Source organism: Zea mays, chromosome 2 (assembly GCF_902167145.1).
Source record: "Zea mays cultivar B73 chromosome 2, Zm-B73-REFERENCE-NAM-5.0, whole genome shotgun sequence".
NCBI lineage: Eukaryota > Viridiplantae > Streptophyta > Magnoliopsida > Poales > Poaceae > Zea > Zea mays.
In genome coordinates, this window is record NC_050097.1 from 59597508 (window position 1) to 59609516 (window position 12009).

Genomic DNA, 12009 nt, shown 5'->3' on the forward strand with positions numbered 1-12009 from the left:
GGCAACAGTTAAGCCTTCATTGCCTTACCTTTTTTGTGTGCATGTATTCTCCTCCACTGCTGTTTGGAGGACACCAAAACTGGAAACAAAGGGAGGAGAGCTTCAAACTAAATTCTACCATGAAGGTAACTACTTGCCTTTAGTTTGTGCATGTATTGTATAAACCATGAAGGCAATGGAAAAGATACACACTGCAACCTTGCAAAATAGGTTTGCATATTCTCCTTCTACCCGCCTTTGTGATTCGTTTTTGCTTTAATACATGGTGTCTCCTAGATTGTGTTTAGCTAGGCAATATGCTAAGTGCATATACAACTTTTGCCTCCATCTACTGTATAACTTATACAAACCAATATCAGAGCTTGATCTATTAAATTGTCAGTGGTGTACTCCAAGTTACTAATTTTGCTTAAAAATGTGAGCTGATCTTACTCTTTGTATTTTATAGTAATAATGTCTTCCATGTCATCACATATTTTTGTTTCTCCTTTTTAGTATCCAGTACTTTCTGCAAGTAATAGGACTGACACTGAAGCTTTAGTGCTAAATGATCTCTGAGTATTAGTGACCTCAATAAGTGAAGATTATTTGTTTAAGCATATGCGCAAAAATCAATATGAAAGCTTGTTTGGCTATGAAGATGACGCGTGTGTGTGGTGTTTCTGTTCTCTATTTGATTGTTGCCTAATTGTTACTACATTGCATCACTTACTCAATATGTTCACAATCACTATGTCTGTAAGGCATTTTATTTTTATGAGGAACCTTACTAACCAGGATTTTTGCTATGATGTCTGATGTTCATTCAAAACAAGTGTTTTATTGTTACGCTAGATAAGCACTCGACCATGGGGGTATCACTGTGTTTACAAATTCCAGTATGTTTATTGGTATCTATTCTTGGTCCGCAATAAGTATATGATAAGCTTTTCCTCAGGAATATGTTACTAAAAACTGCTGAGGCTCACTGGGAACTTCAGTTAGTTACTAAGTAGGTGTAAATTAAATCTGACATATAAGGTGGCACGCTGCATGATGACCCTTTGTTTCTTGTTCTACTGCAATCTTCTTTCATCATATCAGAGTTAGAATAACTATTTTGTAAGGCATTTTCTTTTCTTCCTAGGATCGCAACGTCAACGCCGACATCGACGACAACAAGTCAGTGGGGGTAGTCACTAGATTGCTATGGACATATTGGATTTTCTGCTTGTGACAGGATATTTGCTCTGGCAACTGTTTTAAGTTCTGTTCTGATCTACAATCTTCCTGAAACAGTGAGTTCCTATCTTATGATGCCTCAGGGCTTCACCACCTCTTGTTTATTTGATAGGAGTTGAAATTTACTTACTTTTGGCGACAGATTCGTGAAGCCGATATATCGAGACTTTCATTTGCCGTCGAAATTGCTGAAGAATTCTATGGAAGGTTTGCTTCCTGCTATTTCTAATTCGAGCTTCTCATTGTACCCAGTTTGTCCTTTGCTAACATATTTCCATTTTGCCCTTTAGCTTGTGGTAAACTAGAGTCAAGGTAAAACTTCACTAACCTACGTCTCAGATTTATGAAATATAGAAGTATATCAAAATCATGTTGTGGGGCTCTGCAGGGGCAAGATGTTTCTTTTGAGCCAGCCAAACTTCTGTGGTTGATCCAGAGGGATTTTCTCCGTAAGTTGTTTCTTGTAACACATATGAATTTTTTTGTTTGGATCATACAGTATTTATTCTGTCCTGGGAATGCATATAATTTGATAACCAGTCACAGATCAGATCATAATCATCATCATTATGTAGACAGTGTTGCCCAACTGTGTTATAATCGGGCCGGAGTACACTGCAGATTGGGCTAGCCATATCTAGCGTTGCAAGTTTGGGACTTGGGAGGCTTCTTCGACAGAGCAAAAGTGTAAGTGGCATTGATTAGTTGAGATTTTTTTCTATTTTAATATTTTTCAAAGAAAATTGAAAAGCAATCCCGACAAAATCTTATTTCCATGAATAAATCATTTGGCTCTTCATCTAGGTGAGGGAAAAAACTTTTATTAGGAAGTGTATTTACTAAGGAAAAGCTTGTCACGATGTTATTGAATTGCTACGATTTTGATATATCATATGGTTAAAAAAACTGTCATCACATTAGTTATTAGATCTCCGTGCAGGGATCGCTCCATGTCACGGCCACAGGAGCTAGAGCCCCAGCGGAACGAGAGGAGGACGCAACCGCCAGACACCTAACTATCATATATATAGGTCTGCATGATATTAGTGGTTGTAATGTAGTGGTGAAACAAGTAGATTAAAATAAAAAAATTTATATGTATAGTCATGATTACCAATGATTACAAAATTTTTTCTTATAACAATATAACACATTTATATATAAGTTATCATGATATTATATGTTTCTGTTGCAACGCACGGGCACTAACCTAGTTCAACATATGATGATTAAATGAATATTATTGAATCAAGCCTCCAACACCCAAGGTACTTGTCCATGATCATCCACGTTTTGATGGTACCCAAACTAAGTTGGGTCCTTTTAAGTTAGGAGCAACATACTTAGGCATTGCCTTAGTATGAATAGCGGGATGTTTTGCAATTGCAACAAATGAGGTACCATTGCCATCCTTTCTAAGCATAATATTATTATGAATTAAAATAGGCTTAGAATTGTTACCTAAAGGACATGAATTTGCTATGTGTCCTCTTTCCCGACATGTGTAGCAAGTTCTCTTTGTTTGAGCCTTCTCTTTCTTTCTCAAATTTTGCTTCACATTGTCTTGCTTCTTCTCATTTGCTTGAGCTTTCTTCTCAAGATTGTTGGGACACCTTGAGGCAAAGTGACCCATATCATCACACATGTAGCACTTGATTTGAGCCAAATCATCCTTCTTCTTTTGATTTGTGATCATCATGTCATATTGATTATATATTGAATGCCTTCTTCTTTCTCTTCTTGTTTTCCCCACATCACCATTATATTCATGGTTAATCTTGATTTGCTTTTGGGGATTCTTCTTTTGCTCAACTCGTGACTTTGGTTGAGGCTTCACTTGTGGATTCACTAGTTTCTTGGTTGGGCACATTGAGGTGAGGTGACCCCAAGTGTGGCACTTGAAGCACTTGTCATGCTTTAGCCTCCATTCTTCCTTCTTCAACTTGAGCTTCCTTTTATTGGGGCATGCCTTTGCAAGATGACCCATCTCATGGCATTTATAGCACATGAAGTGAGATAGCTTATTTCCTTTTAATTTGAATTGTCTGCCTTTGATATTGCTCTTGTTGAAACCAAAGCCACTCTTGTCATCATATCTTCTTTGATTTTTCATTATAAGATCATGAGTGACTTTTGATTTATGCCACCTCTCAAACATGTTTCTTAAATTCTTCACTTTGTTTTTGAGCTTATTATTTTCCTTCAAAAGGTTAGTCCCACAATACAAGGAAGAATAATAATAATCTATAGTTGAAGAACATGGCATAGCTAATAAATCTTCACAAGAGGTGGATACATTCTTCTTATCTTCATCACATGGATTAGCAACATTTTGCAATTGATCATATAAATCATGTGATGAGTTCTCACTAGTTTTAATTTCTTCACTATAAATCTTGTTAGTGAGAAAAATGTGATCTTGTACCAAATTTTCATGAGCAACACTAAGTTCCTCATGACTCAATTTTAGTTCCTCATGTGAACAAGTAATAACATAAAGTAGATGTTTTTGTTGTTCACATGAATTCTTTAGAAATAAGTTTTCGCTTTCCAAATTTCTTGTTTTATCTTTCTCATTTTCTAAGTCAATGTTCATGCTAGCAAGTCTAACAACAAGCTCATCATATGAATATGAATGACTAGTCACATTAGCATTATATACCTTCGTATTACCTTGTGACATCAAGCAATGTGGTGTAATGGATGGGCTTGTAGTAGCAATATCATCATCCGAGCATGAACAATCACCATAATCATCAAGTATGCTTGAGATAGAACAATCATTTGCATTACTTGAGTTTGAGCCAACACAATCATGATTATCAAGTGAACTTGTGGTATGTCTTTCATCTTTATCACTTGACCATGGGGTGGAGCAATCTTCCATAACCACCGTGTTGAGGATGTGCTCCACATCCTCGCTAGAGATCCTCCCATATACGCCATCAAGATATGTCCAAATATCATGGGCGGTCTCCATATACATAATTTCCTTAAACACCTTATCACTTATCCATTGATATAAAATGTTAGTAGCTTGGTGTTCAAGATGTAAGCATTTCTCTTTTTCTTGGGTGAGATCTTTTGTGTTCTCATCAAGGGGTTTATAAAAGCCTACACTTATGATCCACCACAATTTTGCATCAATTGTATGAAAATAATGACTCATGCAAGTTTTCCACTGTGCAAAATGTGTGCCATCAAAAATATGTGGTTCACAAGTAACCTCTAGCCCTTTAGTCGCCATCCAGCTTACTCTCGGGTCGGTTAAGACCACCAAATGAGAGAACCAGCCTCTGATACCACTTGTAGGGTCGAGATGGCGGACTAGAGGGGGGGTGAATAGTCCTTTCTAAAACTAATTATAATGGCTAACACAAATAAATATGGAATTAAAACTATTTTGGTTTAGCCAAGACTACACTCCTCTAACTATTACAAACACCTGACAAAAGATTCTAATTGAAACAACTAAGGTGCCAAGATAGTGAAAGAGCTCTCCCATACAAATCTAGTTAGCAACGACATATAAATTATGCAAATGTAATTTTAAGCATAACGATAGCTCCTAAACATACTAGTAAGCAAAGAGCACAAAGCACAAGCACTACTAGAGAGAAACAACTACTTAGCTACACAAGCTAAGTAAAACAGATTAGCTACACAAGCTAAGAACAAGTGAGCAACTATTTTATTATAGGTATGACTAGATATACAAGAGCATACACGAGCAACAAATACTCACTAGCATAAGTATATGAACAAGTAAATACAAGCTAGTGAGGAAAGTTGCAAACCAACGAGAAGATGATGACACATGGCACAATGATTTTTTCCCGTGGTGTCGATGACTTGCCGGTCACCCCTAGTCCACGTTGAGGTAGATTCAAAGCTCCCAACCGCTCCTATATCAAGTCTCCACTTGATCTCTTGAGCCGGATTGGTCAATGAACCCTCAAACCTCGATTCCACTAGAGTTGCTTTTCACCGCTCCGGCGAGGCAAGCACAACGCCTCTCACAATCACCACTGCGGCCTCTTCACAATCTCCTTTGAAGAGCTCACGGGGAACCACCACCAAGCCGTCTAGGAGGCGGCAACCTCCAAGAGTAACAAGCCAACGACCTCACTTGATGATCTCCCTAGTGCCTCAAAGATCAACAACTTGATGCAATGCACTAGATGGCTCCCAATCTCACTAGAATGCAATCCCAACCAATATGAGTGAGAGAGAGGGAGAGGAAGGGCTCCAATATGCTCACAAGTGTTCCAAATGGCCTCCTTCACCCTTTCAACTCGGGCAACACAAGTATATAAAGCCCCCTCTCCAAAACTAGCCGTTATGGGCCAATTGCCTCTTTTCTGCGCACATGCGGACGGTCTGCAATACAAGCCCGGACCGTCCGCACAAGAATCCCAACGGCTATAAACGGTTATAAAAATGTCAGAGCATTCAAAAACGACTTGCGGACGGTCTGCCCCTCAAGGTCGGACGGTCCGCGATACATAAAACTGAGCCAAAACGAAGTTTTGCTCACTCTGCACATTTGCTGAAATTTGTACTGTGGACGGTCCGCACCTGGACCCCGGACGGTCCGCAATACAAAATATTTGTACTGTGGACGGTCCGCACCTGGACCCTGGATGGTCCGCAATACAAAATATTTGTACTGTGGACGGTCCGCACTCAGGCCCCGGACGGTCCGCAGTTCAAAAAATAAAACCAAAACAGAACTACTTGAATTCTGTCCAAACACCAGTCCTTCAACTACGGACGGTCCGCCACCTGGGACCAGACGGTCCGCAGTACAAAAACTTCACGAAACACAGAAACTCCACGTTTCTGCCCATCATCTCAAGTTAGACCTGCGGACAGTCTGCCATGCTGGCCCGGACGGTCCGTGGTACCTCAATTCAGCCCACATTCAAGAAATCGCTTTTGAATAAGTTTCTTTCACGAACCAAAGCGTTGTTAGCCCTCATGCAAATGCACCAACTATATGAGCAATGAGGCACTAAAGACATGTCAAGTAAGATAATTGACCCCTCTTGATAGTACGACTATCTAGCCTACTAACCCGGTCAATTATCAACCTCTAAGCACCTTTTGACCGGTAAAACAAAAACCTATTGTTATACCTTTGCCTTGAGCATTCAATTCCATCTCCTTAAATGATGAACAATGGGCATCCATAAGTGTAGCCAACCATGATACCTTTTACCATTTGTCCATAGCATGAAGTTCCTCCACCATCATCATTAAGCCACTTGATCAATAGCCTAGATCAACACATGGCTTGATAATTCTGTAATGATATGATCCACTCCATGTTATCACATAGCCTTCTTGGTTCATCAATCTCAACATAGCTTGCTCTTCACCGTTGCTTTATGTCCATCGGTGCTAAGTCCTTGCTCTTGCTTCACCGCCACGCGGTCCCTCACATATGAGCCTTTGACTTGCCCTTCACACTAGCCACTTGGTCCATCGAAGCCAAGCCATATCTCTTGATCTTCTCCATATAGCCACATGACACCATGTCATGTCTTCATATGCAATGAGCTCCTTTATCACACTAGTTGAGCATCTCAATATCACCAAGCCACATCACCACCATGGCTAAAATAACTCACACTAGTGTACCTGTGGACTAATCACCTGTGTATCTCAACATAAACACTTATTAGTCCATATAAGTTGTCAACCAATTACCAAAACCAAACAGGGTCTCACAGATAGTCTTAGATGAAATCTAGAAAAATCATGTTTTTTAAGAACAATAGTGATATGGTTTAGCATGCTACTCGAAATTACAACTCAAACTCTAGTCTCTTAGTTGAGAGCTGAGTATTCTAGCTGACTAATCAACATAATCATGTAAGGCATAAACAAGAACCAGTGGGAGAACGTCGCTGGAGGATGACCCTAGGGCCCCTGGATCGGCGAACGCCTTTAAAGCCACCAAATCGGAGGTGGTCTTCGTCGAAAAACGCCCGAGACATATCGAATCGGAGGAGATTATCATCTTCGGATGTTGTCGCGGGCGGTCACCACCACCATTGCCGCTCGGCGTCGGGCAGACGCTCACGCCGCCGCCCGTGCGTTGTGCAATCACGACCGCCGCGATGCTCACGTCTTGGGGTGCCACTCGCCGACATCGCTTGGGCCCAATGCTCACCGACGTCGCCTAGGGCCGCCTCTGTAATACCCAAATTTGTAAACCATGGTAATGGATATAATTCTCTTATTTTCTTTGTCTCAATTCAACTAAGCATGTGAACAACCACATTTAAAGGGATTAAATGACTAATGCCAACTAAACAACATGTGCAACATATTGGAGTTTTGTTTGTTGTGCATATAATAATAATAGCAATAAGAAAAGTCAATTGGAACCCAAAAGTAGATTAGGGTTTGAAAATGGGAATGGGAAAAAGGAGAAAAAATAAAAGGGGAAAGAGTACGTCGGAGAGGAAATTCTCCGGCCGGGTGGTGGAACGCACCCACCCTAAATCTTAAGATGAGGAGGGGCCTAAGCGTTTTGCCTGCTAGCTAGATGGACGATGAACACAAGAACACACAAGGGTTTAGGGTGGTTCGGGCCGCCGGAGCGTAATACCCTACTCCACTGTGTGATGTATTGAGCTTGAGAGCTTATATGAACTTGTGAGGCTGAGTGTCTAAGTGACCTTAAGCCTAAGTTGGGTCTGCCTTGTAACGTCATGTGCCCTCCCTTTTATAGCTCAAGGGGGGCACGTACAAGGGTGTTGAGCCCAGACATGTGGGCCTAGGGGCAAAACGAAGGGAATACATATGGAAGTATCCAATGCCAGTGTCGCCCAGAAGATCCCCGAGCGCCATAATGTCCGTAGTCCATATAGTATTAATATCTCGCGGCTGCTTCCCCGGTAACGCGCGAGCCATGATGAGCACAGTGTATGCCGCAGCACGGGCATACTGCCTGCCACCGGAATGGATAGGCACGCCACCTGCAGGATGGCCTGGTCGCCGCCCATCAGCGGAGTGGACAGGGCTCATTAAATGCTGAGGCGGCACATTGCCTGTCAGTGGAGTGGACAGGGCTCATTTAATGATGAGGCGACACATCGCCTGCCAGTGGAATGGACAGGCAGCGTGCCATATCCACATTAAATGCAGAGGCTGCGCGGCCCAGAGGCCTTACGTCAGGCTCCGCCCGCTGGCTTACGTCACGGGCAGTAGGCCACGTGGCAGCATCGGGTCTCCGCCTGAGCGGGGAGCAGAAGCGCACGCGGTATGGTCCGGACACGTGTCAGCACCGGACCCTCGCCTGGTCTTGATTAAGGTCCGGGTACTCTGTCCCAGAATCCCGGGACCCTATTGTGATTGGCCCGGACCCCACACTGAGAGCACCTAGAGGGGGGGGGTGAATAGGTGATCCTGTAAAAACTTGAACTTTAATGCCACAAAACTTTGTTAGGAGTTAGCACAATAAAGCCAAGTGGCTAGAGAAGAGTTCTTGCAAGACACGATAACCACAAGAAGATCAACACAGATAGACACAGTGGTTTATCCCGTGGTTCGGCCAAGTCCAACACTTTCCTACTCCACGTTGTGGCGTCCCAACGGACGAGGGTTGCAATCAACCCCTCTCAAGCGGTCCAAAGACCCACTTGAATACCATGGTGTTTTGCTTTTTACTATATCCCGCTTGCGAGGAATCTCCACAACTTGGAGCCTCTCGCCCTTACAATATGATGTTCACAAAGAAGCACGGAGTAAGGGAGGGATGAGAAACGCACACAAGACACAAAATCAGAGCAACAATACGCACACAAGTCACAACACAAGCTCTCAACACAACTCAAAGAGTTCTCTACTCAAATGGAGCTCTAGTTGCTATCACAAAGAATTGAATGCGCAGAATTGAAGTCTTGGTGCTTAGGAATGCTTAGAGAATACTTGGTGTGCTCCTCCATGCGCCTAGGGGTCCTTTTATAGCCCCAAGGCAGCTAGGAGCCGTTGAGAGCATTCCAGGAAGGCAATTCTTGCCTTCTATCGCCTGGCGCACCGGACAGTGTCTGGTGCACCCTTCTGACCGTTGGCTCTGCCACGCGTCGCGCGCGGATTCCGCGGACGACTGTTGGCTCACCGGACAGTCCGGTGCACCACCCGACAGTCCAGTGATTTATAGCCATACACCGCCGTTGAAGTCCCGAGAGCAGCCAGTTTGCAGACGCCAGCCTGGCGCACCGGACACTGTCCGGTGCACCCAGACCGAGCAGTCTTTTGGCTGTACACAACCAACTTCTCCAAAATTGTTTCTCCTGTTTCTAGCACTTAGACACAATACATTAGTCTTCAAAACAATGTAATAAGTCTAGAAACATACCTTTAATCTTGATTTGCACTTCTTGAGTCCTTGGCACAATTTAACACTTAGGCACTTGTGTTGGACACTTAATCACCAAAATACTTAGAAATGGCCCAAGGGCACATTTCCCTTTCAATCTCCCCCTTTTTGGTGATTTATGCCAACACAATAACAAGCAACTAAAAGAAGTGCAACATCAATGCAACTGAAAACTCAAATTTGTTTTGATTCAAATTTGGCATATTTGGATCATTCTTTGCCACCACTTGGTTTTGTTTTTGCAAATCAACCTCAATTTCCTATCTCTAAGTCAAACACACTTGTTGAGACATAAAGAGAGTTGTTCCAAGAGAAATTGATCAAAGATTTCAAAAACTCCCCCTTTTTCCCATAATCAACCATTCTCCCCATAAGAGGCCAACTTTTGACAAAAGAGACAATAAGAGATTTTTGACAAACCAAAAGCTCTATTCTAAAATTTTCAAAATTCTCAAGTGGTAGCTGATCCATTTATTGCTTTGGCCTTATTTTCTCCCCCTTTGGCATCAAGCACCAAAACAGGATCAATCTTGGCCCTTTAACCCCATTGCCTCACCAAAATCTTCAACTAAGAGGAAAAAGGCAACAAGAGTACAAAGATGAACTTGGAATCAGTTACTCTTTCATCGGAGTGCAGTGGAAGTCTTGCATGGTCCAAGTCCACCTTTTCCTTTTCAAACCTCCTTTGAGACTAAATTAAGCAAACTCAAGCACACAGTTAGTCTTAAAGGGTCAAGTTGTAGCACATCTCCCCCTAAATATGTGCATCACTTGCAAATGGACTTGTGAGGTCTGGGGAGTGCTTGTACAACTTGAGCACCAGAAATAAACAACGAAATGCATTAAGGAACATGATCAAGGCATAAAACACATGTATGCTATAAATCAATCCCAGTTCCGCGAATCTAAGACATTTAGCTCACTACGCAGCCTGCAAAAGGTCTTCTCATCTAGAGGCTTGGTAAAGATATCGGCTAGCTGGTTCTCGGTGCTAACATGAAACACTTCGATATCTCCCTTTTGCTGGTGATCTCTCAAAAAGTGATGTCGGATGTCTATGTGCTTAGTGCGGCTGTGTTCAACAGGATTGTCCGCCATGCGGATAGCACTCTCATTATCACATAGGGGTGGGACTTTGCTCAGATTGTAGCCAAAGTCCCTGAGGGTTTGCCTCATCCAAAGTAGTTGCACGCAACACTGACCTGCGGCAACATACTCGGCCTCAGCGGTGGATAGGGCAACGAAAGATTGTTTCTTAGAGCTCCATGACACCAGGGACCTTCCTAAGAATTGGCAAGTCCCTGATGTACTCTTCCTATCGACCTTACATCCAGCATAATCAGAGTCTGAATATCCAATTAAGTCAAAGGTAGACCCCTTTGGATACCAGATCCCGAAGCAAGGCGTAGCGACTAAATATCTAAGAATTCGCTTCACAGCCACTAAGTGACATTCCCTTGGATCGGATTGAAATCTAGCACACATGCATACGCTAAGCATAATATCCGGTCTACTAGCACATAAATAAAGTAAGGACCCTATCATAGACCGGTATGCCTTTTGATCAACGGACATACCTCCTTTGTTGAGGTCGGTGTGTCCGTCGGTTCCCATTGGAGTCTTTGCGGGCTTGGCGTCCTTCATCCCAAACCTCTTGAGCAAGTCTTGCGTGTACTTCATTTGTGAGATGAAGGTACCATCCTTGAGTTGCTTCACTTGGAACCCAAGGAAGTAGTTCAACTCGCCCATCATCGACATCTCGAATTTCTGAGTCATCACCCTGCTAAACTCTTCACAAGACTTTTGGTTAGTAGAACCAAATATTATGTCATCGACATAAATTTGGCACACAAAAAGATCACCATCACAAGTCTTAGTGAATAAAGTTGGATCGGCTTTCCCAACCTTGAAAGCATTAGCAATTAAAAAGTCTCTAAGGCATTCATACCATGCTCTTGGGGCTTGCTTAAGTCCATAGAGCGCCTTAGAGAGCTTACACACGTGGTTGGGGTACCGTTCATCCTCGAAGCCAGGGGGTTGCTCCACGTACACCTCCTCCTTGATTGGCCCGTTGAGGAAAGCGGTCTTCACATCCATTTGAAACAACCTGAAGGAATGGTGAGCGGCATAGGCTAACAAAATACGAATGGACTCTAGCCTAGTCACATGAGCAAAAGTCTCCTCAAAGTCCAAACTTGCGACTTGGGCATAACCTTTTGCCACAAGTTTCGACTTGTTCCTTGTCACCACCATGTGCTCGTCTTGTTTGTTGCGGAACACCCACTTGGTTCCCACAACATTTTGCTTGGGACGAGGCACCAGTGTCCAAACTTCATTTCTCTTGAAGTTGTTGAGCTCCTCCTGCATGGCCAACACCCAGTCCGGATCTAGCAAGG

General features: G+C 42.8%; 1 long non-coding RNA gene across 1 annotated transcript; it reads left to right on the forward strand.

Annotated features, from left to right (window-relative positions):
- Nucleotides 1-1173: 1173 nt before the first annotated feature.
- LOC103646505 (uncharacterized) lies at nt 1174-1670 on the forward strand. Its single transcript, XR_562232.2, has 4 exons — nt 1174-1277; nt 1364-1428; nt 1527-1533; nt 1610-1670. It is a non-coding gene; the product is annotated as an uncharacterized lncRNA (long non-coding RNA).
- Nucleotides 1671-12009: the final 10339 nt, after the last annotated feature.